This window comes from Aythya ferina, assembly GCF_964211825.1.
Source record: "Aythya ferina genome assembly, chromosome: 3".
Lineage (NCBI taxonomy): Eukaryota > Metazoa > Chordata > Aves > Anseriformes > Anatidae > Aythya > Aythya ferina.
Genome location: NC_140298.1, coordinates 98862744 through 98888688, shown reverse-complemented (window position 1 = coordinate 98888688; position 25945 = coordinate 98862744). Strand labels below are relative to the sequence as shown.

At 38.3% G+C, this 25945-nt stretch overlaps 1 long non-coding RNA gene across 1 annotated transcript; it reads left to right on the top strand.

The window, feature by feature from the left end:
* The first annotated feature begins 17970 nt into the window (after positions 1-17970).
* LOC311435216 lies at positions 17971-22303 on the top strand. The gene is made up of 3 exons (XR_014691999.1): positions 17971-18105; positions 18181-18211; positions 20278-22303. It is a non-coding gene; the product is annotated as an uncharacterized lncRNA (long non-coding RNA).
* The last annotated feature ends 3642 nt before the right edge of the window (positions 22304-25945 follow it).

The window sequence follows — 25945 nt, the reverse complement described above, 5'->3', positions numbered from 1 at the left end:
ACTATTGTTCAATGGTGCCACAGATCATGTTGGGAGTTCTGTGGACTCTTAACCCCTCTTTTTTTTCAGAGTCCTTATGTATAGCTTAAGCATAAGGAACACTTAAGGCATCTTCTGTGTTTCCACCTCCAGACTGCTGTTTTTTCATTTGTGCCAAGTTTTGCTTTCTGCTATATGTAATAAAAGAGACATTCTTACTGTAGTCTCTGGTGGAGCTTTTATTTTCTTTCTTGTCACTTTCCTTAATTGAAATTAAAGTACCCATAGCTTGCAAGAGCATGATTTGTTCCTTGTGCATCAAAACATAATGCCCTTCTAGATTATCTCAGTGGGGTGCACTATGACTGCAATGCACCAAAAACATTCTGAAGGTAAAAGTAAATAAACCAGCTGGTTTCATGTTAAACAAAACAATGGAAAATTCCTATTAATATAAAAGAGAGAGCTTGCATAAAAGATATGTTCTTTGTTCTTTGCCAAACTCACCACTTTCTTTTCTGCTCAGCAAGAAAAGAAGCACTGTGCTGCTTTTTCCTGATCAGTGACCATGTTATAATGATGCTCTCTTTCCTACAATCATAAAAAGTTAAAAACAAATAACTTAGAAAATTGGTAATATTACAGCTGCTCTTTGCAGTTGCATTCATATCAGGATATATCGCTATTAGCCACATAACTCAGCCTCAGTGTTATAGTGGAAATAGCACTATCTGAAATTATTACAAAAGTTTTCCTGCTAAAAGAGATATTTTCATCTCCCACAGTTGAAATCAGTGTGATCACTGACTGTGACCAATAAAATGATCATTTCAACTTCAACTTTAAACCTTTGGTAACAGGAACAAGCTAGTATAATCCATTTGCCTTCAAAGTGCCAACATGGACATCACAGCCATAATTCAGTGCTCTTATTGTACAAATAAAGAACAAAAATGATGATCCTTGCCTCTTTTTCTAAGTTCCTTGTACTAAGTAAAGACATTACTTAGTGATGACAAATGTCAGGATGGCTTCCTATGTGCTGTGTGTGACAATCTCTAAAATACATAAGCATGCAACAGTGACAGCAAACCACACATATCTTCAATATCTTCAATAGGAAGCACGTAAGGTAGAAGATTAAATGCCTCAAGATTTTCTTGGAATCCCCACTATTCCACCTGTGATTATTTCAGCAAGGTGAAAAAGGATGAAGATAAAATATATCACTTCCATTTATTTAAATCTCAAAAATTACCCCAAAATACATTTAGATGACTGGAGAGATTCAGAACTTCCATGCTGTTTAACCAGGGGCTTGCTGTTAATCAAAACCCTCTTTTCTTGACAAAGAAACTGTGTTATCTTGAAGTTAGCACATGGAAGTTAGCACACTCATGTTCTCTACCTTTATAGATTGGTTTAATGGCTTGAGAAGTTCCCAGAAGCCTCGGATTTGGAAAATATTTTGCAGTCTAGGACAAGTTAAGTCCTGCTGCAGTTCTGAAGGAACTGCAATGACAATGATAAAGGTAAGGGAATTTGGAATGAAAGAAGCAGAAGTATTGCACGTCACATTCACACCAGCATTTGGAACATTCTTCCAGATAACTGTTCTTGTGTAGCTAATCCAGTGCCTCATTTTACAAATAAACAGAAAGCCTTATTGCACTTGGACGCACAAGGGGAAGGTTTCTTATCTTTGTAAGTTGCAATTCAGCTTGCTTTCGCCTAATGAGCCTTGGTAAAGTTTGCACCCTGAAAGAACTGAGTTAAAAATAGCGATAAAATACAGAAATGCTTGCTGAAATGCCAGGAGTTAATCTGTGCTCGCAGTATTTCTTATGAGAGGTTATCTCGCTGATCCTCCCTCTGACTGCCTTGACACCTGGTTGTGGCTGCAGCAAATTCTTGAGCTGCACTTCAACATGCGAAAGGAATGCAGGGACCCAACACTCCCAAGGGTGCCATAGCAACAAAAAAACACAAACCAAAAACACATTTTTGTGTAAGTTTCTTACCAGTGTGAATACTCTTAAATGTAGCATGGAAGGTGCTTCATGTCCAAGTAAGAGCACCAGGGAAATGACAGCTAAGTCCTTCTGCAAATCTAACTGTATGAATTTCTTTTAGCAGTTACATCACATCTAGGCTGTCACAAATGTTTTAATGAAGTGCTTGCCTTACCAGAATCATTTCCATTTCTACATGCAGAGAAGTCAATTTTAATTATCCCTGGACAAACAAATAAACCTGCTCAAAAGTGAAGTAATTCCCCAGGTTTGGCAGTCTGCTTCCCTGAAGAGTGATTGAACCTTTTGGTGAGACATGGAAGTCTGTTATATATTGGGGAAGTATACCAAATATTGAACTAAGATAATTAAACAGGTTTAATGAACCCAGTATTCTAACTCAGCCTAAAGTTCAATGCCAATTTATATTCCAAGGTAACTGTGCCTATGTTAGATACTTAAACATGACTTAGCATGCCTGAAACAAAAGAAGACATCTGTGCTAGTTAGAAAAATGAGTCCAGAGACAAAACCATACAGCAAGCCTTGCACCCACATAGAGACATTCTCTTTCAGTTCAAAACAGGGTCTTAGCTGCTGGGCTGGGTTGGGCTGTGGTGTTCCTTGAACTACACCCAACCACTGTTTGGGAAAGGGTTAGATGACCCAGATTAAAACCACACCAGAGACATACTGAGAGTTAAACTATGTATGACAGAGCTGTGTCCTGGCTTTTTACAGCTTACTAACACAGATGCAGTATATAATTTCAGGAAGTTCGTTTTTGAATGAATCCATCTGTTTATAGTGTTTCTGCAAAGCCACAGTATATGTTTAAGACTTTCCTAATTTAAGGTGTTTTATGCTGCAAAGCATGTATCCAGGACTCTTCTGTGGCTGTAAGTACCTCCAGCCTATGTCTATATTACTAAACTCTCTTACCCTCCAAAACACAAAGTCCTCATGAAAATTTCTAACTTTGAATGAGCTGTGCTAACTCCTAAATTGTGCCCCGGAACTGCTTGAGAGAGCGCTGCTTGGCCTGGGTCAAATCTGGCCAAAAACATTCCAACAATTTGACATTAGAGAGGATCTAGTTCCCATATCTAAGGTATAGCTAAGATTAGAGTTAGAGTTTGCTTTTGTCCACAGGTATGTCAGTACTAACTACAGGCAGTCAATTACACAAGGCAGGCCTTCCTTCAGTAATCTTGGACAGCGTCCTATGTTAAAGTCCTACAAAACCACTCAATCCAAGAATTAACTATATTAAAAAACAGAGAATATCAACTTTTTCTACACATGTAGTTTTTATACCCAAGACTTTGTATTTACAGTGGCAAAATGACATGGTTTGTATTTTTAAAAACTAAATATTTTTAAAAAAAAAGTGGTGTATGTGACGTCTATCACATCTATCACAATAAAATATTTTGAATGCACTAACATATGAAAAGAATATAATTAACATTTGAAGGCTGCAAATCGAAGTGTAATGAAATCTGTGGGAAGATTGCTACATACTTCAGTAAATGTAGCTTGCAGTTCCAGCAATGTTAGATTTCCAGTAACTCTATTAACTAAGTGGGAATTCTTCCAGATTTGCAGAAATGTGACTGAAAACCAAGTTCAGTCTAAAATATTTTTTAAAATCCACATTAACTATGTGGAAACCTTTCCTTCCTTATTCCTGCCCTTAATCTTACTATCAGAGGAAGTAGCCATGCATTCTGTTTCTCATTGTATTGTTTTGTGCTTTAACAGTTTATGTGTCATATATACAATATAGAAGTAGAATCAAAAATTCCTATATGATCAGCAACCTAGTTTTGTGTTCATCTGTCCTATTTCCCAAGGAGGAAACCTCCTCCTCAGCCTGTTACTCATGTTTTGGGTAATTTGGAGATAGGTCGCTCCATCTAAGTAACCCAACTGTGAAACTGCTTCATGGTCCGTAAGAAATACAAATTATCATACTTCCTCTAGAGTGCAGACTTTGACAGTCACTGCTGATAGAAGACTCTTTGTTTAGACCTGAACTAGTCTAGAACTAACACAGGTCTATGGATATCAAGAGGTTGCTCTGATGAACCCCACTGGAAGGCCTGGCCAAAACAAAAGGAAGCTAAGAAATAACTTACAGGGTTTCTAAAACCCTAGGCTATAAACTATTTTGTTTGTGTTAGCAGTGCTAAGAAAATAATTGTTACCATCTCTTAACAAACATTTATTGTAGCACAGAAGCTTCTAGTTAACTTTATGTATGGCCTTTATTTTGTGCTTTAATTTTGTGCTTTAAATTTAAAATATCTGGCACAAAAAGACTCAAGAAACAGGAATTTCCTACCATGGTTACAGCTACGTGTTTAAAATGTTATATACCCTGAGTATAAGAGCATTTTACATAGCCTTTTGTTCTGACATATCCAATTTTGTCCTTAGATTTTTAATAATTTTAATAATAAAAATATACAGTTTTTTAGGCCAACCCACCTGTATATCATGTTGTATCAGTGAAGAGGCAAAAAATAAAGATATAAATTAGAGTCTCGTTTACACATTTTGAAATTTTCTGTAATAAATATTGTGGACTGAGAAGGGGTGCTGAAAGAGTAATTGGATCTCCTGACCCGGTACAGTAAAAAAGGTGAGAATTTACAGATTAAGAGATTAAACTGTGATGCATAATTGCAGAATTGTGAAGGTCACCCCTATAATCCAAAATAAAACAGATTATAATATACTACAGAATAATTCAAACACTGCTGTCACTCAGGGGGGTAGTAATCAATAATAACTTTCAAAATAAGAGGAAGTATTGAGTAAAAACTTGAAGCAATCTTTTCTGACTCTAGTTCTCTTCTGCATATGCCTCCTGGATATGTAGACTTTATAAAGCTGAATAATTTTATTTCAGGACAAAGCTATAATCCAAAATGAATTTGACAAACTGCAGAAGTGATCTCAAAACACAGGTATAAGTGCAGAACATTACTTTTCAAGTGTAACAATCATTTGCAAAAATACAGATATGGGGATAAGTGAATACATAGTCTTTCAGTAAAAGGTTTGGCACTGAAGCCAATGTTAAAATGAATAAAAGTTAGAAGTGTCAGGCTAGTGTGAGGAAAGCCATAAAGGCATATATAAACTCAAATACAGAATTAAAGACATAATGAAGTAATATTTCTGTTCTATTCTGTTTGGGGAGGACTTCAGTTGGATAACTGAATCTAATTCAGGTGCCTGCATTATAATAAAACACAACAAAAGCATACAGCAAAAGCTTTCCACTCTTGTTGCTCCACTGGGCTATTTTTATTTGCTTTTGAGTGTAATACTTAACTCTTTTTATTACCTTAATTTCATAGATATTTGCATGGAGGCTGAAGGTGTTAAGAACACTTATTGTGTCAGTAATATTTACTTCTGACCACCGCTTTTTGTTAGTGAGAGAAATGGTATGAACAGATAAACTTCGTTCACTAAGTACTTATAGTCTTGAATCGACTAGACAATGTGCTGCCTTCAACAGGATAAGGCTAGAGCTAAAAATGAAGTAGACCTCAAAACTACTTTCATTAGCCCCAAAACCCCAAATCCTCAAGAAACTTCCATTAGAACAATCAACATGAACTATGTTGCAAGTTCTCCTCAGCTGAACTCACTACCCAGCTTAATTTTTTATGTTTGCTTGTTATGCTTCCTTCAATAATTCATATTAAAATGGAAATAAATAAATAAATAACGCAGTTCCTTTGAATCCTATTTCTGACATGAGATGGATTTACCATTCTGCTTGGTAAATGAGTGGGTTTCTGATGTTTTTTTCTTTGTTCTGTACTCTCAAGCACCCTTGATCCCTGGGGCAGGGATAAGAGACTCCACAGTCTTACCTTTTCCTCCGTGGACCTTTGACAGCTTGCAAAGAGCTAGTTACAATGGAAAGCACGTGTCAGAGCACTGAACATCTCTCTCTGTTGTACCATCTTGAACAAGCCAATTCACCTGGTGTACAGATGTGTATAAAGGTGAAAACCATAGTGTGTTATTAGATGGGCACAATTTTTTTCTGGCTTCACATCTTCAGTAATGTCATAAATTTCTTTCAACAGCAGACAACTATTTCAATAAAGGCCAACTTTACTGATGAAGAAACACAGCCACTGTGTGTTTGAGATGGAAATGCAGAGAATTACTAAGCTCTCTTCAGGTGATGATTATTTGCCTCAGCAGCTGTCTCTGTTGGGAGTTTATAGATGCTTGGCATTTTTCAGGTTTTTGTCCACTAATGGAATGAAATGTTTAAATACGGTTCAGCATCATACACATATTTTGTGTGCTTTGTGTCTGAACATTACACACACTGGAATCAGTGAACTCTGCGAAGGCAGATTGTAACAGAATAAAATATGGTGTCATATGTATTCATTTCTCCTTTTTCTCTTTCTTGGTATTTAAATCAGCATACTAAAAGGACAGAGTCTCCCTGCACTGTTGTACTTTTGCTAATGCATTACCAGTTATAGAATCACAATAGTAATTCATTTCTCTCCATACATCTTTGCAGGCAGATTTATTCAAAGCAAAACAAAATTCTGCCCTTAAATTCTCCAAAGCCACTCTGCTCCTAACTCTCTCTTCAAAATGATGGGCTTGGCAGTATGCCCTGGAGGCTAGAACTCTTGGATGTTTTGAACCAAGTAGCTTTCCTGCTCACAAGATCCTAACATATCTGGCAGTGCAATGACCTGAATGTTCCCATTGATACTGGCCAGACCTGCACCACTGTCTTATGTAAACTGTTCCCACTGGAGTTAGAAGAAACGGTTGCTAAACACTCGTTATTAAAACCTTAGCAAATGGTAGGGTGTTTCACAGAAAAATTATAATCCATTAAGTTTACAAGTACATGAATGGCCATCATTTGCACATTTTAAGGAATGATGAATGTGAAGGGCAGAGTTTCAAAGTAATGAGCACAGTGGCTCACACACTCCCTATTTCTTAATACATATACATATACATGTATATATATTGGCTGACGTATGTGTATATATATGTATTGGCAGATGAATGGATACAAGGGCAAATTGCAGCCTTGCCACGCACACAAGTTAGATCCCTTATGCCTGTTCAGTGCAATCCCCAGGCTCAGTCACATGGGAAATACTAAGATTTCTTGCAGTACCCTGAGTTTAATTGTGGCCACACGCAGCCTTGAATTATTTCCACTGCTGCATATATAAATCAAATACAGACACATACTGGACTATATTAGCCGAAGTATAGCCAGCAGGTCAAGGCAAGTGATTATTCTCTTGTACTCAGTACTTGTGCAGCTGCATCTGTAGTAATAGAGATCTGTGGTTTTGCTTTGGTGCCCAGCACAGCAGTGATAAGGACAATTCAGAGCAAGGCCATCAGCAGACTACTGAGATGGCTGAGGATCTGGAGCACTTGATGCTGAAGGAAATGCATTTGTTTAGATTGGAGAGGAAAAGCCTGCAGGAGGGACCTGGTAAGTCTTCCATTTCTTCCATTTCTGAAAGGGAGCTTATAGGTAAGATGGAACCAGACTCTTCTTAGAGCTACACAGTGAAAGGACAAGAGAGGGTGTAAGCTGAAGTAAAAGAAAATTCCTATCAGATATGAGGAAAAAAATGACAACAAGAGTAACAGGAGCAGGCTTCCCAGAGAAGTATGGAAACTCCATTCTTGGAGATAAGATACTCAGACAGACACAGCCCTGCACAAACCTGTCCTGCCTTCATAGATAGTTCTTCTTTGAGGAGGAGTCTGAACTAGACAACCTGCAAGTTTTCCTTCCAGAATGTGCTTTCCTATGAGTCTCTGATTCTAAATATTTACCTTGAAAATAGACACAAGTCTAACAGCTCATTTGACTGAGCTACTATGCAAAATACCTGAAGCAGAAGTCAGAAGTCCTTAAAATTATTGAGGACAGGACAAAAGAATAATAATAATAATAATAATAATAATAATAATAATAATAATAATAATAATAATAATAATAACAATAATAATAATAATAATAATAATAAGAGGGATGGGTCCTCAAGGGAAGGGGTCTGTAGATGGGGCAGGTCCCCAAGGGGAGGTAAGCCGAGAGCCAGAGGCAAAGCACTGTCCCACAGCACCTGTGCCACAGTGCTAGCATTAGGGGGGCATGGACAGTCCTCGACAAGGTGAGGAGGCGAATCAGGTCCATCCAGGAACCATCAACTCTTTTGAGAGTCTCATTTAACTTCTTTACTGAAAGGGTTGTGAGGCATTGGAACAGGCTGCCCATTGTCAACTGCATGAAGTTTAACAAGGCCAAGTGCCGGGTCCTGCACCTGGGGCGCAATAACCCCAAGCAGAGCTACAGGCTGGGAGAGGAATGGTTGGAAAGCTGCCAGGCAGAGAAGGACCTGGGAGTGATGGTGGACAGTCGGCTGAATATGAGCCAGCAGTGTGCTCAGGTGGCCAAGAAGGCCAACGGCATCCTGGCTTGTATTAGGAACAGCGTGACCAGCAGGGCTAGGGAGGTGATCGTCCCCCTGTACTCAGCTCTGGTGAGGCCGCACCTCGAGTACTGTGTTCAGTTTTGGGCCCCTCGCTACAAGAAGGACATCGAGGTGCTTGAGCGGGTGCAGAGAAGGGCGACGAAGCTGGTGAGGGGCCTGGAGAACAAGTCCTACGAGGAGCGGCTGAGGGAGCTGGGCTTGTTCAGCCTGGAGAAGAGGAGGCTCAGGGGCGACCTTATCGCTCTCTATGGGTACCTCAAGGGAGGCTGTAGCGAGGTGGGGGTAGGCCTGTTCTCCCACGTGCCTGGTGACAGGACGAGGGGGAATGGGCTTAAGTTGAGCCAGGGGAGTTTTAGGTTAGATGTTAGGAAGAACTTCTTTACAGAAAGGGTTGTGAGGCATTGGAACAGGCTGCCCAGGGAAGTGGTGGAGTCACCATCCCTGGAAGTCTTCAAAAGACGTTTAGATGTAGAGCTTAGGGATATGGTTTAGTGGAGGGCTGTTAGCGTTAGGTTGGAGGTTGGACTCGATGACCTTGAGGTCTCTTCCAACCTAGAAAATTCTGTGATTCTGTGATTCTGGGAAGTGGTGGAGTCACCACCCCTGGAAGTCTTCAAAAGACGTTTAGATGTAGAGCTTAGGGATATGGTTTAGTGGGGACTGCTAGCGTTAGGTCAGAGGTTGGACTCGATGATCTTGAGGTCTCTTCCAACCTAGAAATTCTGTGATTCTGTGATTCTGTGATCAAGAGATGAGGACAGAGATGGCGTTGGAGACAAGGCTGCAGCAAAATTCCGAGATTCATGAGGTAAGAGTGGTTAGGGCCATTAAAGCCTGTTAATGCACTCAGAACCCCGACAAATTCATGCATTAAATGCACATCTTTCCTAAACCTACATGGCACCTGTCTGAAATTATCAAATCTTGTCAAGAAAAAATGCTCAGTGACTCTGAAGACTATTTTCCACAATGCAACACAAAGTGAAACATGTTTATTCTCAACGTAAAAATAATGACTAAGTGTGATACAATCAAACAAACTTTCCTACTGCTTAAAAATAAATTAAACCATTGCATCTAGGATTGACAAGATTCCTAAATTCCTTAGCATTCCTTAGTATTAATGCCTACTGCATTAACAGCGGTATCTCACAGGTCAGACCAATTCACAATAATATTAGAGACTGTTTGACATCCTGATTTATTTATTTTTTTTCCAGATTGTGCACTGTGGTCACACTTCAGGAGAAATTGAAAATGCCATCTGAGCCAGATTCATTTCACTGAAGTACACATAGAATAAATCTGACCAGCAGCCATAGATTTTTATTTTAGAGTAACTTCAACAATATTAAATAAGCTTCCTCAGAAACTGGAAACCAATTGTTATACTTAATATCAAGATTAGATGCTGAGTGCCAGCTTTAGAACTGTTTGGAAATGTGACTCTTACAGTGTCCCCTATACATGTCAAAAAATATGTCACTTGCATGTGCACGTAGGGAAATGGCTGGGGAAGGCAGTGTGGGTTGCTCCTGCCTTGGGAAAAAGGAAACCCACTTGTGGGATTGTCTTCGGACCTGGGTATACCTGGTGCATGATGCAAAGGGATGGGGATATCGGGTGAGTGCCTCAAGGAGATTTAAACTTTGGATAAAATAACCTGCAATCTGAGTTATGCGTTATAGGAAGACACTGCAGAACCAATGACAGGTCATCTTCACAAGGAACCATGCAAGTGCAGCAACAACTCGAGCTAAGCTGGTACTGGTGTCCAGAAATCCTGCTCCCAAGTAGTCCCAAGTGACCACTTTGGCAGACGAGGCCTAAATTATCAACAGTTCTTATGGACATTCTGGGAGAGGCCTACAGAATGAAAAGCAGTACTTATAGAAATATCTATTAAAGGACAGGGAGCAGTGGTGATGAGAATACCAATACACTGAAGTACGTGGAACCTGAGTGTGGCACAAATGTTACGGAATAAGGGGTGGAGGTTGTGCTGGGCCTGGCTGGGATGGATTTAACTTTCCCTGCAGCAGCCCATACAGTGCTGTGCACTGCACTTGTAGCTAGAATACTCAGCAATAAAAGGTGGGAAATGGGAAGGAGAGAGGGGGCTCTCATTATGAAGATATCTGTCCTCCCAAGCAACTGCTAGATATATTGAGGCCCTGCTTCCTGGGGCATAGCTGAATGTAACTCATTGATGGGAAGTAGAAAATAATCCTCTCTTTGCTTCCATGCAACCTTTATTTGTTTTTCCTCTTCCTTTTTCCTTTAATGAAATATAACCCATGAGCCTTTTTTTTTTTCCATCATATTCCCCACACACACGCCTCTAGCACTCTCTCACACACGAGTGAGTGAGAGAGTGCTAGAGTGCTGTGGTGGAGTTTATCTCCACATCAGGGTAAAACCACCACAGTCACATATATTAACTGCACAGTTCCTAGGGTAGGAAGTTCCTCCTGCCCCTCCACATGATACATAGATTTTCATAATCAGCTGGTACCTGAATCTGGTCTTCCAATGTGCAAAACACTTCTCAATTTTTGTTGACACCCTTGAAATTTGTGCATGCTAAGAATTTCCATGAAACAGACCCAAGCCTCCATCTTTACAGATAGTTCCTAGATATTACAAAATCAGTGATAGCATTCTCCCAAGATGTCCTGAATAAAATAAAATAAAATAAAATAAAATAAAATAAAATAAAATAAAATAAAATAAAATAAAATAAAATAAATAAAATAAAATAAAATAAAATAAAATAAAATAAAATAAAATTTTTTAGTTTGAGTCTATGCAAAACTTTTGCCATGAACATAAAGCAATGTTTCCCAATGTAATATAAAGTTATTTCCAATAAGAGTGAGCATATGGGTAATGAGCTCAGAACTGCTTGAAGTCTACTTACATTTTAGCAACAGCTTTTGTATCATTTTCTTTCAGCAAAGCTCACAAACTGAATCAAGTCTTCTGCGTTCTCAGCAAATAGGAAAACTAGTTTGTCACTTCATACCTACTTAGGGCTCCACTCCACTGACTGCTGTTATTGTTGTTATTACCACCCCATGGAGCTGTGTGGCATACCACTGTTTTTCATCTCAAAGGTAGGTACACTACTGTTGTAGGAAGGGGAGAAGTCTGCATTCACAGCGGGAGCCAGTGCTCCTGCTGAGTTTTCTTCAGGTACCACAGAGCACACTGGTTCTAGAGCCCCGGTGTCACAACCACACAAGGTCATTAATCATCTGTCTGGAGCATAGTGCCTACATATCAGGCAGGAGTCTGTTGACAGCATGTCTGTCTGGCAGGGTTTTCAGCCCCCTCTGGATCTCAGCAGCCAGCTGAAAGTGTGGCAGAAGCTCTCCCTCCACTGGGAACGCTGCACGCTGGTGCCGCTGCTGCTTTTCCTTCTGGGCTTCCAATAATACATCAACATGACATTCATTTACTAAAACACAGGGAGTTTGCAGCAGTGCAGCACAAGCCAAGCTGGCTTTTAATTGTTGAGTTTCTCATGAACTGAAATCACCATCTTTTATGCAAAATCATTTTTCACTCAGGCTTCCTTTGGGACGCTGTTTTTTCCTCAATGTCAGCATGTTGTCCTTCTGTGGCACTGGTATGCTGGAATCTTGATACCTACATTTATTTGCAAGAGTGTTTGCAGTTTCTTGAGATTAGAACCCAAAGACAAATGGCCAGTACCCAGAGAAGGAGTCACCATCCACTCTGACCTGGTTTCAACAAAGCAGCCCTCTCAAAGGGAGATTTACCCCTCCCTGTGGAGATAGATACTTATCCTTTATCCAGCCAGTTCCTCTACAGACAAAGGCTGGAGCTATTCTTTGACTTCCTTCCTTAGAAAAGAAATACCATTAACACCGTGTTATCCAGCCTTCTGAGTTTCTTTCCTGGTTCCTTAGAAATGGCTTTGTCAAATTTAATTTTTTTTTTCTAATAAAATTTTGACTTACCCTTTGAAGAAATTTGTTTCCCTAGCATCTGGAACTGCCTGGAAAGCACAAATGAAGTCTACAAAAATCAAACAAATGCATTATTATTGTCACTGGTCTGACAGATTCATAGCAACTAGAAAAGACCTTAAGTTCCTCTATTCCACCATTCCATACCATAGCAGGATCACCCACACCTGGATTATTTCTGACAGACAACACTCTAACCTCTTCCTGAAGTTCTTCAAAGACAGACATATCATGACCTTCCCCAGGCAGCTTTTCCATCCCTTTACTATTCTTACTGTTAGAATACTTCCATGGTGTCTAACCTGGATTTTCTGATATAATCTAAGCCCTTACATCTTGTTACACACACACACACACACACACACACACACATATATATATCATAGGGAGCAAAATATTTCCTTAATCCTCACTGAAGCCCTTTTCGTATTTGAAATCTGGCACCCTTTCCCTGTCTTTTTCCCCTGACAGTCCTCTCTTCTTTCGTCTAAATAACCCTAGCTTGTTCAGTCTTCCCTCATAGGTCATGTTTTCCAGACCTCTGGCTCTTTTTGTTGATCTCCTCCTGAATTTCTTCTTTTCCTCTTCCACAAGCTGAAAACCTCTGCTTCTCCAAAAACCTCACTAATGCTGAGTAAAGAATAAGGATTACTTCCTACAGCTTGCAAGCTGTATTTCGTCTTCATCTGAATGAGATATATTAAATATTTAGGTATTATCTGTGTGTGCAAGCAAATAGCAGAATAACAAGACACTTCACTGGTCTTCTTTCATTAAATCTTTCTTCTTCCCGGGTTTTTCTAATGTTCCATCATTTGAATTATGAAAGAAAAACATAGTGAAGCCCTGGACAAATTCCAGTAAATATAAGACAAATTGTAGCACTTGATATTAATACAATTGTCAGAGGTTATTCTAAAGCCATACCAAGGAGACATGGAGAGGTCTGAATTACAAAGACACATTCATAACTCCAATTTTTGGCTTTAAAACATATGAAATTTAAGTCTTAAAGGTGCCTGTTCTCTTTTGGCTACGTAAGAACTACATGCATGCAGTTCTGGGAAGGTACTAAATCACTACAGCTCCAAGTGAAATTTACTGGACTGTGCACCTGGCTTAGGCTCTTTATTCCAGTTCATAAGAAGGGGAGTTACCTGAGCACACCACTCCCATGTGACTAGAAAAGTAAGCCCTTAAGATCCAGTAGACCAAAAGAAATATTGCTAATGGGACTAAGTAACCAACAGTAATGACAGAAGTTTTGGCAGCTGTTGAATACAATTTGCAAAATGAATGTTACAAAAAAAAAAAATAATCTGGTATTATTTTTGCCAACTTTTTAATTAAAAATGTGAGTCATACTTCATGTGAATGTGCTTCCCAATTTTACTGACTCACTGGATTCAGTGAGAAGGAAAAGAAGCCCGTTATCTGAAAAGTTGAAAAGTGCACAGTCTTTTACACTTTGGTCTGAAGCCCACAGGCCTTACCCAGCAGTGGATACTGGAACCTAAATATTTGATAACAGGTCCTGGAAATGGGAACTCACATTTTACAATTTGGTTCTTTATGTAGAGAGCTAAATGTCTATAAAGGGTATTTAAAATGAAATGCAATTGCCTACACCTAATCAATAGGACTCTGCTGGAGCAGATTTTATGTCTCCCCTTTTCTGGAGTTGGATCCTTGGCTGAGACCCACAGGGATGTAGTACCGGCAATCCACAGCTCAGTACCGTCTCCTAAGCAACTACTAGGTGGTATTTACTAGGCAGGTTTCTTTCAAAGCAAAACCAAGGGAGGAAGGGCCCAGAGAGCAGGAAGCCTGAATACAGGTCCATCCCAGTGGAGTGCTGTAGGAATGAGGCTGCATTGCCTTGCACATAAAAAACTCCTCATAGTCTAACTCCAAAGAGAGCAAGAGGAGTTCACCCAGTGATAGTCCTACACCTACGAGAGAACCAGTGCTAGCAGTAAGGACTTAAACTCAGGGCTCATACTCCCTTATTCCAAGTATCTTTTATTACTGTATAAAGAAAATGCCTGTGATTATGTACCTAAGAAAACCATTCCCAATTCTGGGTGCAAGCTACTGTCCATAGACAAAAATCCAAAAGATACATATTTATAGTTAGTTCCACCCAGAAGCATGAATTTGATGTAGCTCAGGTCTATGTATCTCAATACCAACCAGCCCAACAATGAATGCTAGAGATTTCCATCTCACCCTGACTTTTCATCCAAGGTGGGGAAACACACCTTTTGTGTGCTGGAATCAAAGTAGAGTTACCAAGACATATGCAGCTACATGAGATCTTTCTGCTGTTCCGTGCAACTTGTGGCTAATTGTTATCCACAAATGCTCCTCCATCCCTCAAGATATTCATGAAAACATTCAAATTGCCAAACCTAAAACAGAATATTGTAACTTTGATTTAGACTTACAGATGAGTATTTGGGGTAGTCCTTTCCTATGCAGAAAAAAGGAACTGGTGTTTTTCTCCGAGAACTGAACTGAAAGTGGCTTTGAGAGACACTGTTGCATGCCCTTCACAGAGATCTTTCACTGATTAGCTTACGATTTTTTTCCTGAGATATTAAAGCTTGATGATCACTTGATTATACTGTGCCTGTCTTCTCTCTCAGTGTGAAAATATCAGTGTTGGATATACTTTTTTAGAATGAGAAGTAAGTCTGTTTCTCTTAAACTACTGTATTCATAACTAAAATGGAAAACATGTTCTAATGGGTGTGGGCCTGTCCCCACATATTTTCAAGAAAGAAAAAAATAATCTCAGGTAAAAATAACAGCATATCCATTACAATGTTATTTCTAATTTTATTTGTGTTTTCCTTTTATAAAGCTTACCTCTTTTAATTTATTTATGATTGAAAAATAAGTTATATGTCTATTTGCAATCACCAAAAACACCAATTACAACTTAGATAATTGGCTAAAATATTGAAATTGTGAGAAAAGAGAGGAAGAAAAATTGGCTACAGGAAAGGAAATTTATTCTTAAGGAACTGGATGGAGACTTAAGAAATTAGAATTTTGAACTTGGTTCTGTTACTGTGTAACTTTCAACAAGCAGCTTAATCTTTTCTGGTTACATTTCATTGGTAAAACAAGGATAATAACTTTTCCTTACTTTATAGGAGTATTAATAAGGATATGCAAGGCTATAAAGAAGGCTATTATATTACTAAGTGATATGGAAAATTCTTGAAGTAATGAAAAGAGAATTTGTATTTATTTTCTTCCTTTCAACTAATGTTTAATAGTTCAGTTGTCAGCAATGGAATATTTGTCAACAAGTAAGATAGCAAGCAGATAAAATAAAATAGTTTAAATTCCATGTTCTGCCTCCGCTTTTGCATACTTGGTACTGCTTAGCCAAGAAAAAGTGACTGATATGAAAAGAAAAAAAAAAAAAAAAAAAAGGAAAAATTTTTAGAGAACTTCTTTGTTGCTTGTAAGGAAGCATCTTTTTTCCAAACACTGGTTTTGCAGGAAGTCAGAGCTGACATGGGGTTTATTTGCCTGAGTTAACTTGGTAATTGTCAAGAAGAGAAGGTATGTTTTGCTACCTACACTTCCTACCCTCCCACATGTGCCTGAAGTGTAACCAGGCTCTACTTGTCAAAGGCTGCAACAGAACAAGAAGCAGCAGCACAGGGATAGTCCTGAGCTGGAACTCAATGAGTCTTTGGGAAGACAATGTGCAGAAAAGTGAAGGTAAAGATGAAAGGTGCTATGAAGATGTCTTTATCCTTAGCTAGGTCTGAATGACTCAGTAATGAATGCAGTTCTTAGCATGCATCAGAGCATCCAAGAGATGCTGAAACTAATGATTTCCTTATTTTTCAGCCTTCAGTAGGCAAGATACCATGTAGCTGCATACGTTGAATACGCACAGTTGAATAAGAATTCAACTTTTATTCCAGAAATGCCCTCTTCCCCACCCCCTGGCCTTACTTGACTGCAAACACTTTTAGAAAGTTATATTGAATATAACTTTTTTTTACCTCTCTCTCTCTCTCTCTTATTTTTTTTTTTAATTTGTCCTTCTTTTTAATATTTGGGAAGAAAAAAAAAAAAAAAAAGAAAAGAAAATTAGAAGGTATTGACCAGACTGAGGCGTTGCAGTTCCCGAATTCCCACAGAGCCATGTTCAGATAGAATCCTTCTATTGGACTTTTGATCTCAGAAATTAAACAGGTGATGTTTAATGGCTGAATGGGTAACAGTGAAAAGGTTGTTTGAAAACCTGTTTCTCAGCTACTTGAGATCTCTACATGGTGGAAATTATCCTTTCATTTTCATCTACCACTGTCACTGGAAAATAAATAAATAAATAAATAAATAATAATAATAAATATATATATATTATATAAATAAATATATTTATGGAAACTGCTATTAATAATGCAGGGCTCACACTACCATGTGTTCAGATGTCCCAGAACTGGGGGTAAAAAAAAAAAAAAAATGTAGGTCTTAATCTTTTCACAGACAAGCTAACAGAATGCATTAAAGCAAATATGTTTGTTAATTTTAAATTCCATAAAAAATACAAGAAAAAAAAAAAAAAAAGGACCAACAGCATTTATACAAGGAAATGGAATAAAGACTGTGACAGTAGGCATTGTAAAATTTAAGATTGGTAATTAATATATTCTATAGTCAATATTATTTCTGTAATCCTGCATTTTTCTACACTTTCCTCCCTTAATATAAGCTGACATTTTCACTGACATTTTCATTTTCTATTTCACTCTACAAATGGAACTCACTGGAAACTTGGTTCCTGATCCATCTAAGAAATACCATTTGGTTTTTGCTTTCCCCGTCTTTATTAGTAATGGTGCTTTTACCAAACATGGAGGTCTTGCATTCTGCTTCAAAGGCAGTCACACTGTCTAATCTCTTCTTGCTTCTCTGTTAGCATCAAAGCACAAGCAGATTTAGAAAATGCACTGAAAATACTCTATTACATGTTGACAGTTACAGTAAGAAATAGCTCAGCAGTGCAAGCAGCTGAGCTTGTTTTCAAAGAAAACAAGATGCCCCAAGCCTATTGTTTTTGTGACAGATCTGGTACTGTAAGAGCAGGAAAGAGACTAAAACTTTTAAAGAAGATAAAGAATTTTTCCATAATGGAACAGCTTGAGTGCACCAAGATGAAACTACAGCCTGAGCATCAGAGCAATTCTGTTTATCAGAGCATGTGATAAAAATCTTGCAATAATCAACCTGCTTTAGTGCTGAGACTTGACTTCATGCAATAGAGTTCTAATCATAGCAAATTTTATCTATAGTAACAAAACCAGTACCAACAGTGTGACATATCTGTTTCCGTATCGTGTGGATAACATTATTAAGCTCTCTTGTATGTCTGCTTTAGCACAATGTTTAATTACATACTGCATACAGTTCTTCCCCAGCTGTGCTGAGGATCAAATCAAGGCAGAATTCTGAAGAAGGCTCTTGTGGGAAGCAGTCTCATTTCCTGAGAGAATAAAAAGGTCTCTAGTGAATGAGGCAGGGTACTTTAGAACAGAAAAAGCTGATCTCAGGCTTAAGGTAACTGAATCTTTTGCTTATCTTTTTGGCTTCCAGCCTCCCACAAGTTGCTTTCTTACTTTGTTTCTTCCACAGAGCTCCTGTGTGATGCCAGGCTTCCTTTTAGGTAAGTATTTTACAGATGATCATTGTGTTCTTGTTTTCTGACTATCTTTTTTTAAGAGCTGGAGGCTTGACAAAAGTGTTAAATGCCCCTTTGGCAACCAACCTGCCTCAAAGACATAAGAACTTTATACTTTTTTTTCAGACAGAAAAAAAAAAAAAAAAAAAAAAAAGAAAAAAAGCTGTCAGTGTCTTTTACCTTGGGAAGAAGACTATATTTCTCTTTTCCCCTGTTCTTTGTAAAAAGTTTCTGTGTTTTTAGTGAAATTTTCCAAACAAACAAAAAACAGCAGGTGGCTACCACCTGACACTTAGGCTATGACTGTATTAGTAAATAAACTCCAGAGACAGTTCTCTACCACTAGACTAGCCAAGTATCACAAACAGCCTGCAGGCATACAGCTAAATTTTTTTATGTCCCAAAACAGAATATCCACAGCCTGACTGCCTCCCTAGCTTGTGCTGAGCAAACTATGCCCAGGCATCACTGGGAGGCTGCTGGTTTTAATGGGACAAAATTTTGCCAGGCTTCAGGCTAACCATTAACAGGATAGGCAATGGAGTGTCCTGTCTGTATTTAGCCTCATGGTGTAGACATAGTCTGGAAGTTTCAGCTCTGATAGCTATAAACAGAAACATAATGAACAGCCAAGAATACTGCCCGATCATAGAAGTATGATAAATCCGTAATAATGGGCAGTGATGAAAATATTGTTCATCCAGTCCTAACTTTCATATTTGCTGGGGGTCTTCTTCTGATGGAATTTTTACATTTGCTTCATGAAGCTGATGATTTATATTGATTACAAATTTATAGTTCAATATTAGTATTATGTGAAGGATTTAATCCATGAAATGACAGTAAAGCTATATTTGTATTAAGAACTTGATTAAATCCCCTTCTGAAACATCTGGTGATTAAACATGGTAATAACAGGATAGCAGATTTAACATTGTTTAAGCAATTCCTGTGTTGCTCTTCTTAATATACAAACCGTATCGACCTACCATAATAAAAATAACACTCACCTAAACAGCACTTTTCTTTGTGAAGGATGCCTAAATATTTTATGAACTATCCATCATTCTTCACTACAGATATAAAGGCTTTCTGGAATTGCCTCTGCCATTTGATTAATGGTCACAGCTCAAGCCAGTCTGATAAGGAAATAAAGAATATCATACTACTCAAAACAGGCAACAATTTACATATCCAGGATAAAGTCAATGGAATCAGGCTCCAAGCCATTCTTTGTAACTACTATTTCAGCTTTTTTCAGAGAAACATTTGGTTTATTTCACAAGTTAAAATATTTAGGACCACGCTTTTTATCAGCTTTTCACTTTCACTGGCTCAATGGCCTTCCCTTCATTTTGGGGTTCTCATTCACTGCTAATTCCTGGGCTATATTACCACTTCTGGGGTGGAGAGTACTCAAACCTAATACCTGAATTAATGGCTAATGGACTTGCACTGGTGTCTGTTCCACGTGAAGGACAGCAGGATCAGACTTGCACAATCACAAGCACTATCTACAAGACTCTGGTTTCTTCTCAATGAGCTGGGTGGATGTAAGCCACTTGCTTGTTGGGATTTGTTAAGAACACTTTCTGAAGTGTCTTGGAGCAGCTGCAACAATGAAGTTACTAAAAAAAGATAGCTTACACTAAATTAGAGAAATATTTTTAAATTAGTATTTAAACCTTTTAATGATAATTCCTAAGGAGCATAAAATGCTTGACACATTGCATTATGCTAAAATGTTTATGGGCAGATTTTATAACACATATAAGAAGTAACATTACCAAGAATGCACATGTGTAAATTCTTCCAGAGAAAAGGTAGCTTTACAGAAGAATACCTATGCTAAATCAAACCGTGTGATGGTGACCCACAGAACCTCAATTAATCAAGGAAAGTCATTGAGATAATGGTTAAATGAAGAAGAAAATATGACATTATATATATGATTGATGTGAACAGTGATAGTTCAAGGAGGCTTAGTTATGCAGTTAGCTATATATAAAGAACTGATTAAGGAAAAAGCGTTGTTACATTTTTCTCTCTAGTGAAAGTGGATCTGGGATGCAGCATTGGATTTTAATGAAAAATATGGGACTTCATTTATGATTAAAACAACAACAACAAAAAAATCACACTTTGTTAAAAGTGATTTTCTGAGGACATCAAGATAATGAGCTATGGTATTTGTTTGTAAGCAAACAAGCCTGTACAGATTTTCCTGTTAAGTATCTGCATGAGCTCATGTCTGAAAGTGAAATGGAAACCTACTAACAACACAGAAAGCTCATTTTTGTTTCCAGATGAGGGAACATGGTGGGATTTTTGTCTGAGACATCAGTCACCCAACAATTAATGGCATCATTTCAGAGGTTACTGAATCTGGATGACATTTTACTAGACTTCTTTCATGTTTGATGCTTACTTGTGAGCGAGGTTCTCTGCAACAGCTTGCTCCAGCAGTGACCTCGAGGAGTGTGCCTTTTGACTTCAAATCGACATGTTCTAGAAACTGTCAACCAAAGTGATCCAGCTGATCTTAGCAGATGGGAAAGTAAATAATGCAGAAGGAGTCTCAAGCTTAGAACGGCTTCATTGTTATTCCTCACAAACAGTGACAGTGCTAGTACAGAGTGTAAGTGAAACTATATGCTGGAAGCAGCCTCTCCTCAGCACTTTTTTTTCTTCAAAATTGAAGTTCAACAGTGGCACAGCTCAAGAGCAGATGCTGCGTTTTGTTCCGTCTGCAGAGACCTGCCTCTCGACAGCAAACCCTCTACTCTGATCCAGTTAAATCTTTGCAGAGAAACAACCCTCAAGGAATATAGAACTGTCACAACAGAAATGCTCTGTACCTCGTAACTCCTCAGTTTGGAGTTTAATTTACATTATAGGTGCCTTCGCGTACAGCAGTATATATGGTTCCATGATATAGCCATTTAGACAATTTGACCTTAAGACAGTAATCTTAATCTTCTTCTGTTTTACCATACCTCATCAGTTCAAGCATGCAGTGTTTGTGTTTACCTTTATTTTACTTTCAAATGATTATATTGTAAGCTTTACTCAGCTGTATTAAGAAATACCCATGATACTGCCAAAATATTTTCCTCTTGTTTCACCATAAATATTACAGTCCAAGTCCTCAGGTCCCAGCACAGAGCCTTGGGAAGCCAGCAATGTCCTGCATGTTCTGGGAACTGTAATATTCTCTGCAAGTTGTAGAGCAACAGTAAAATACTGCTATGCAACTAAAGGCTTCAGATAAGGCAGGTACATTAGTTAGCATATGCTAAAACCCACTGGCATCTGAGGAATTTGCACGTGCTTTATGTTTAGCATGCATTCTGTTGAATCACTGTCCTCTGAGATTAGCAAGCTTAAGAGTTAATGTGCTGTCTGCACCAAAGAAGAGAGAATCTCATGTAGGCATGTATTCAGTAGTTATGCCCTTGTTCAACCTGAAAATCCCCTTCTGTAGAGACACAGAAAGAGTTTCTGGAACTTAGATTTACAGCACCTGGGAAAGTCTTTCTGCTCTTCCCAGACATCCTAGGTTCTCTACCTTCCCTAGTAAAAGGATCATTTGAGCTTCACCTCAAGTCCTCTGCTCTGGCTGTCTCAGGAAGGGCGATTAGGCAGAATCTGTCTCATATATAGACACATTACTCAGCAAACAAGGACAAGAAAATTGTTCCTATCTGGAAGAGGACAGAAAATAAGCAGATCTTATCATTCAGAATCAAATGGAGATATGTCTTGAAATACAAAAGTTCACATTAGGTTATTTTTTCTGCATATGTGCATTGTTGCCACGAAAAAAACTAACCATGCCTTTTAAATATCTCTTAAGGATGGAAAAGAGAGACAGTATCAAGAGGCTGACATGCCTGCAAGATCATTTTCACAGGCTTTGGAAACTATACTTTATAAAACAATAATAATAATAGGATTTGTTTATTTTTAGATAAAAGCATATCCAAAGACAGTTCTGGGATGGCAGGGTTGACACAGCACAGTTTTACTGGATTTAGATTTTAAGTGCTTTGAACGTGAATAAATGCTTATAAGAGTTAAGAATGATTATTACTGCACATTTATAAAAAAAAAAACCTTCCTTCTCAACAATACTAATAGCATCTGCAGTGCTGAGAATCATAAAGCATTGCTGTTGGCTTTTAGGATGATTTATAGACCTATTGTAACAGAGAGAGGTACCTTAGCATAGCACTGGGAGTCAGCAGTTCCTTCCTTCTGATCTGGGCTCTGATACAAAATTTTCTTTATAGCCTTGAGCAGTTCACTTAATCTTTCTGCCTCGTATTCCACATCTGTGAATTATGAAGTTACCATATTCACCTAGCAGTAAAGAAAGGTCATTGTTTCTCTCCTCCAAAAATATTTCCCTTAGGATAAACCTCACCTCACAGTCACATGAGAACTGGAATTTATCCTGTGGATTTTAAACCTTTGAGACTGGGTTAAAAGTTTGCAAGTTCTCGATGCTACAGAATTTCTCTCATCAAAATTACCCACTGGCAAGCTCAAAACCAGAATCCTGGGTACACACATTATCTGGCCATAGCATAGACCTGAATATAGATAAAGTGGATGCTTAGTGAGCTCTTGCTTGAAGGTAGAAGGAAGAGTACACTTAAAAGACAATATTGATACAGATCTTGCAGCTTGGAAGACAACCTCAATGCCTAAATTCCAGATCATTACACTGGTGTATGATTTTATACCAAAAAGCAGGTAGCTCACACACACACACAGAAGGACAAGCACAGATGTATATTATACATATATTTAAAGATATTTTTATGGTCATTTATTGTGAAGCCATGAGCAGGTCTCTGGTTTTAATCCTGCAGAAAATTCTGCAGTATGCTGATGCACTCAGAGCCCACTTTGTTCTACAGGAAATTTGTCAATAGCCCATAACAACATTCTACCAAAGAAATTGGATTTTTTTTTTTTCAAAATTGTAGGAATAGAATATATTTGTGCATAGACTAGAAAGTTTACTTCACATTTTAGTAATCTTTATAGAGTCATTTCTTCTATTCCATAATCATCCTAAATTCCCATTTACTGCAGGGAATTATTGTGCTATCACAAGCTAATGGCTCATCAGCAGTGATGGGATATTGACAGTTATTGACAGCTCCATAAACAACACCTTTCAGAAACTCTCAAAAAAAAGTGTACTGGGCCTAGCTGGGATGGAGATTTTTTTTTTTTTTTTTTCCCCAAAATCACCACAAAGATATATTCAGAGAAATTATCCTTAAACCAAGGAGCAGTGAGGAATGCAGAAGTTTCCCCATTCAGCTGTGAAGTCCCATACAGGCGTAGCTACACTACCTCCTCAACACAGTATCCTAAGTGCATTGGGAAAGGAAAAGGAGTTGCCAGCATCAAAAATTCACATCCTTCTCTTCCTCTGAACTGGCTAAAGACATCAGCCAAACAAAAAAGATTTGATCATTGTGAAAGAAGAAGTGCAACTCTGATCTCTCCTCCCAAATTAATGCCATGATTGCATCTCTCTGCAGCCTTTCCGTCCTTTGAATTTTTTTTATTTTTTTTTTAATTAAATGAGTCATATAGTGTACTGGCTACTATCCTCTGTTGCAGAGCTGGAAGTGAAAATTTGTAAATTCTGTGAATCTATTTGATCACAAAACTGTTCTCAAGCTTTATGTATTCACTGATTTGTTCAGGAAGTTGAGAAAAGAAGTAGAGCCTTTGACCTTCAGACCCTCGGTAGTCATCCAGTTAGTAAAAATTACATGTAACCTTTGTTTAGATTGGTAAACCTGCAATAAATATTCCTTCATGAGGGGGCAGATTCTATCTCAAAGCTCGCCAAACTATAAGCTTCTCAAACATAGGTCTACTAAGTTCACATCAGAAGTTTTTTTAGGTTCTATATATCTTGCTAGAGGAACTGTAAAATAGTCTAAATGTGTTTTTGTTTGTTTGTTTGTTTGTTTGTTGTTGTTTTTTTTTTCTTTTCTAATTTCATTTAAAAATCTATTCTGAAAACTAATGCCTCTAACTCTCTTTATTCTACTTATTGTATTCATTCTTTACGTTTATTTTTACTGTTTGAGAAGAACATTATTTCTAATGTGTACTGTTGCCATCTAGTGTTAAAAATCAGCAGTGTATTTCAAGTTTTACAATTTTATGTGGTTAGGACACATATTTGTATGTCTCCACAAATTTTTAAATTAGCTTGATTCTCCTCTGTATCCATTCTTTTCTATCTATCAACCATGTGTGGTAAAGACCACCCAACTTCTGCCATGTCTACTGCATAACGTCTCCAAGGTCAGCTAGGAATCAGTGTTTGTGGTTTCATTTCTGCCACCTATTTGTGGTTCACCATATGGGAGCTATGGTGGGAATTGAAATTGTTCCTCAAGAACTGGGACAAATATGTGATCTCCTGCAGCTGATCACAGAGGCACTAAATCTCGCCTAACTAAATATACTTACCAGGCTGATATTTACCTTTTAGGCTCCATCTCTAGTCACTGGCAAGACATAGGCATTCTCAAGGAATAATCCATCTCATCCTGAAGTAGAGATATAAACAGGTGAACTTATTGATGCGCCTTAAAATTGCCTATTTCCCTCACTACATACACAGCAACAGATAGTAAGCTCACAGAATCAGAGTATCCTGAGTTGGAAGGGACCCACAACGATCATTGAGTCCAACTCCTGCCTCCACACAGGACCACCCAAATACCAGATCATGTGTCTGAGAGCATTGTCCAAATGCTTCTTGAACTCCAGCAGGCTCGGTGCCATGACCACTGCCCCAGGGAGCCTGTCCCAGTGTCAAAGGTAGTGTGAGGATACTTACAGCAGAGGTGGCTAAAGTCAGATAAGACAAACCTTAACAGACCTTAACTCACTCTCATAAGGTTTGGAAAAAATTTACTAACTGTCCAAATTGGGACTTAGGTCCCTCATTTAAATAGCCCTGTTCTGAATATTCCTCATGAATGGTAATGAGATTTTGGAGTTATGTTTTCACTGAGGGCACCTCGTATCCTCTAAATCTTTTCTAATCATTTCAAGAGAGATCTATAGAGCACTGGCGGAGGAAGGACAATTTGATTACATAATTGATTAAAGTGAAGATACAGCAAAGCTGCCAAGACAATCCTGTTAGGCCTGGAACCCTGAAGCACAACACAATCCAATAATTCATTATAATGGCAAGTAACTGGAGAAAAGGGATCCAGTTGTGGCATTTTCCTGTAATATTTAGAAAGACAGAAGAAGAGGGTTTTTGTCTTTTTAAGCCAACATTTTTCATAGGATTGAATCCACATTAAAAGATAAAATTTGGCTTGCCATCGTCCACTGGAGCCTTGCCACTGATTTCAGTGTGATCAGGACTGCATTCTCAGTGTTACTGCTGCCTACTCTATCAAGTAACTAAAACTTATGGAGCACAGTGATATATGAAGGAGCATATGAGGTGAAAGCCTAAGCCAAAAGAGAGAGTATCTTGGAAAGAGTAAGATTCAAGGAATGTGCAAATTTTTCCTCTCTTTTTGTGAAGTGTTCCTGCCTGACTATTAAATGTACACTCCCAGGTCTCATAATTCGTGGGACTCTCCAGTGCTTAAATTTCTGTAACACAGTTAGCTGTGCTTCCATATGGCACAGCAGTGGCACTTAGTTGCTGTG